We start from the raw sequence: 4,966 nt of genomic DNA on the forward strand, positions 1-4,966 counted from the left end.
GAATTGTTGAGAATGTTTTTAACTTGGGTCTTACAGTATGCCTGTATATACGTGAGAGTATAGTTTCACTTTAATAATTTCAGTATGAAATTGAAAGTATTTAAGTGAAAGTATCTGACATTACAGTAGAGTGATGTTATTGTTTCACTTTTGACACGTAATACTGAAATAGTGGAGGAGATATGATATTGCTGTAGGCTCGAACTATGCAAGAAGTTAAAATTTTTTGGGGCTAAGACACTACATGGACCCTAAGTAAGGCATGTGTAAACTTAGAATGAAATTGGTTGTGTAGTTCTCGAGTTTTAGGGATTCACACAGACACACATTCTCATCTTTATATATATATAGATATATATATATAGATATATATATATACACACACACCCAAACACATATATATATATATATATATATATATATATATATATGTGTGTGTGTATCAATAAATGCCAATGAAGTTTGGTAAAAAAAGGTGATCATGTACATACTTTCTTGCTGTTGTGATTAGAACACCTCGTAAATATTCCTTGTTTTTCCTTGTGGAGCAAATGCAAATAGGTTTGTTTTGCTTCCCACTCTTGAGCAGCCAACATACAGTTGTTCATGTGAGAAGCAGGGCTCTTCCAAGAGAAGACCAGCCACAGAGAAGATCTGACCCTGAGATATGTTAATGGACATGGCAAAAGTGACACGAATGGGGAATTGAAGTCTTCTGAATGTAAAAGGAATGTCTGCTCCTGATGGAGTAAGAGGAATTCTTGGAATAAAGACGCCATCACTTTTTCCACATCCAGAAAGAATGGTAGCCTCGATAACATGTGACATCATCTTCTTTATCCCCATGATTTGAATTTCATCAAAAATGCATATGGGGGTCCTTTCCTTCTTTACAGACCCTAAAAAATTCTAATCATGACACATGTATCCCATAGTACTGATATTTATGCGCACACTCAAAAATTCCAGGGTTATGGACCCTGTAAAAAGGATTTTGCTCCTGAAAATGGAGCTCATGGAGCTGAAAAATGTGGGAGTCAAGGCCTCTATTGGGGGTGGGTGTTTTAATGTCAACCAGAGAAGTTGAATTGATGGGAATCTTTTTAACTTGGGTCTTATATGTATTGTTTGAATTTCTTTGAAATAGGAAATATATGTTCACTGAGTTTGTAAAAGAGAGCAAAGCTACAGGAAAGCAAAAGACGAATGATCACGATAATCAGTCAGCTACCCTAGCTTAGTCGTTACCACTCCCCAATGTAGGATTCGTCACCATACAGGTGACAGGCACAGCTGTAAGATGCATTACAAATCTATAGCAACTGGAAGGGCATGACCCAATTGAAATAACATGTGACATTTGGTGTAAAGGGAAATGAAAGTGTTGCCTCTGGAGTTTGCAAATGACCACTATATCGATAGGTAACTGGGCGGAAAAAATTTACAATCAATAACTGTATTCGTCTTTGCTTAGGAAAAATGACTAAATTGTGGGTGTGAAGTGCCCATGAAGGGGTCTTTGTAATTCCTAAGAAGAAATTTTAGAAATATTACTTTATTTGTGTGTAATATGAATGGTTAAAATTTCATCAACATCAAAAATATATGAACTTTCAAGGGGGTTATAGCCGTTATGCATAGAATATAATTTCCAAATTTCTTTAGATCCATTCAGTACTTTTGACATAGTTTTGGATAATAAAAAAATGACTAATGTGTGTGTTTGTGTATGGGTGTATATATGTATACATATACATGTATGCATATAGATCTATATCTATACATATATGTGTACATATACATCTATATGTATACATATACATCTCTCTCTCTCTCCTATATATATACATGTATATGGATACATTTGTGCAGATATACATATGCATGTATGTATGTATGCCTGTATATATGTGAGAGTATAGTTTCACTAGTAGTCTCAGTATGAAAATGAAACCATTAAAGTGAAAGTATCTGTCATTACAGTATCAAAATGTGATGTGTTTTTACGTAGGATTGGTATTGTGTCCGTTTCTTTTACTGTGAGTGTTTCTCCTTCCTTTTTTTTTTGTATTTGTTGTTGGATTGTTCGTAAAGGTTCATAAGAGAAAGTAGGAGTTGAAAGGATCTGTATAGGTAGTAGAAAGAGGAAATTAGATTTTATTAGAGGGGAAAATGTTAATTTGTGTAGTTTTATGGGAGTTATTTTGACGGAAAAAAATGACGCTGTGACCTCAGTTATGGTATTTAGAATATTAATTCCAATTCTTTCATCCAAGAAATTTGGAATTGTGTAAATGTATGAATTTTAAACATATACACACATACAGAAAATCTGCCTTTTACAGATTATATATATATATATATTCTTATTTATATAAGGTCATTATTATACAATAATGCCTCACGCTATGAGGGATTCACGCTAGCTACTTGATAAATTCTTGTAAAAGAATTCGTCCTATTATTGAATTTATATATATATATATATATATATATATATATATATATAAGAGTTGGCTGAATGATGTTAGGAGCTGTGAAATCTTGCATGCATTAACTTCAAGCCTTCTTATTAATAGCTTCATTGTTTCTTTCCAGGTTTAGCCCCAAAAGACATTTATGCTGATATGGTTGCTATCGAAAGATCGCCACAGTAGCAGTTGCAAGATGTCCAGACGTTGGGGGTGATCTTCAAGACTCTCCTTTTCCCTCCTTAAATTCAGCTGTTGATAAAGCTGGATCTTCATCTAATGTAGCAACCATATCAGCATAAATGTCTTTTGGGGCTAAACCTGGAAAGAAACAACGAAGCTATTAATAAGGTTTGAAGTTAATGCATGCAAGATTATTTCTGTATGATCGCTCGATATTCTAGGAATGGCCAGGAAATTCCCCACTAAATCATATTCTGCTTTTTTATAAAAGAGGCGACATTGATAGTGTGGATCCAGGGTGCACTATCTGAATAAAAATAAATGGTTACAGTAAAGACAATCTAATGAAGGTACTTCTATAGTTTTAGAAATACAGTATTGAAAAAAAGACAGCATACGATGATCAGTTGCTGCCATGTCTTCTAACACCTGAATATGATTTAGTGGGAAATTTCCTGGCCATTCCTAGAATATCGAGCGATCATACAGAAATTCTCCCATTAGCATATGCTAACATTAAATGGTACTTTTTGGTTACCTGAGCCCCATTAAAAAGTTGGGTTTATGTAGCGACAAGAGATTGGCCTCCTCAATAGTTCATGGTACGATTTGTTATAAAAATGTTATCAGATTCAATAAGACGTTTAATTTTTTTAGTTTTCATGTTTATTAATTTTTTTCAGTTTTGTATGATTTGTTATAAAAAATATCTGATTCAATAAGATGTTTAATTTTTTCACTTTGCATGTTTATTAATTTTTCATTTCTTTTTTCTTTTGTTTTATTGAGGGTTAAGCATTTTTTTAGTTGGTGGAGATAACCCAATTTTTTAATGGGAGTGAGATAACCAAAAAGTACCCATTAACCAAGGTTGTCTGGACGTTAGCAACCAATGTTACTATTAGGTATCATGGATTAAGCGTTAATCACTTTGATAGTCTGATGTAGAGTGATATTAGCAATCAGTGCAACAACAATAATATGGCGTATAGAATGAGATTCCTGTGTATGATGAAATGACAAGGTCCCAGGTTCGCCCCTACTACCTGGAGACATGTCTTCTACCATACTTAGGGCAGCCAAAGCCTTGTAAGTGGAACTGGGCCAACAGCAACTGCCGGAGACCTATTGGTCTTGATGATTGAAGAAACTAATATTCATTCAGTAAGTCATCCGTGACACAACTTCTACATGAAAGACCTGCTCAAAATAGAAGTTACATCTATCTCCCTCACGAACTCATGGAGATTACGTGGTCGTTCGCTGAGCCTTTAAAAATAACAACCGAATCTCCCACATGAGCGAAAGGAGTCTATATGTCACTAACCTGCTAGAAACAGCAGGAAGTCTCCCTCAAATCATAGTTTTCATTATCTCGTAGATTGCAACTTCAAGCAATCTGTTGAATTCATCTGACGTCAATTTATTTTTTTGCACATTCGTAATCTCGACATGTAAAACCTTTTTCACTTTAATGTTTTTGTCTATATTTAATTTCGATTTGCATATGTTCGTCAATTCTCTACAATCTCTTTAAAGTAAACAAACTTTAATTGGGGGGGGGGGGGGCAAGACGGGGAATAAAAAAAAAAATTTCTTCTTTTGCATATTTGTAATCTCCAACATCTAAAATATAGAAACCCGAAAAATTTTTTTCCAAAAAATGCATTTTTCAAGGATAGGTGCGAAACTGCATTAGCCCCTTAAAACCTAGGAATCCGAATAAACTTTTTCAGAAAAATGCATTTTTTAAGGGGAGATACGCATCTGCATTATTAGACAATGCAGCAATGAAAGACAATAAAACTGGAATGCCTTGATCAGAAAACAGAAGAGAATAACAACAGACGAGAATAGGACTATTAACCCTTGAGATAATTGGCTGCAAATATTTAGGAATGTTTTAATTATGAGACGAGTTTTTTTTTCTTTTTCAGCATGGTGTCTTCCGAAAGATTCTATTGAAAAAAAAAACGGTTCATTGTAAGAATGTATCACGACTCAGTGTACAGAAGTGGGGTGACACAAAGTGTAAAATATTAAAAATTGTATCAGAATCGTGATCCCCCGTTGTATGAAACACAGGAATACAATAAAAAGAAAAAGTAATGAAGACAAAAACTGCTCTTTCCTTTCTCATGCGGTATAGGATTTGGTCCCGTTTTAAAGGGAAGGAGACCTGAAGTAAGGTAGTTTTAGATTACATATAGTCCATCTGGACCATACAGTATCTGAAATAAGAGAAAGTGGTTTGTGACGGGAATAACTTTGTTCAGAGATCTGCTCAATTTTTGCACATGCGTACATCACAC

The 4,966-nt window shown here is 34.3% G+C and overlaps 1 protein-coding gene across 3 annotated transcripts in view; it reads right to left on the reverse strand.

The window, feature by feature from the left end:
* Nucleotides 1-4,966, reverse strand: part of LOC106876684 (cyclin-dependent kinase 2) — a 53,786-nt gene that overhangs the window by 42,202 nt on the left and 6,618 nt on the right. The window lies entirely within an intron of this gene.

Source organism: Octopus bimaculoides, chromosome 17, assembly GCF_001194135.2.
Source record: "Octopus bimaculoides isolate UCB-OBI-ISO-001 chromosome 17, ASM119413v2, whole genome shotgun sequence".
Taxonomy (NCBI): domain Eukaryota; kingdom Metazoa; phylum Mollusca; class Cephalopoda; order Octopoda; family Octopodidae; genus Octopus; species Octopus bimaculoides.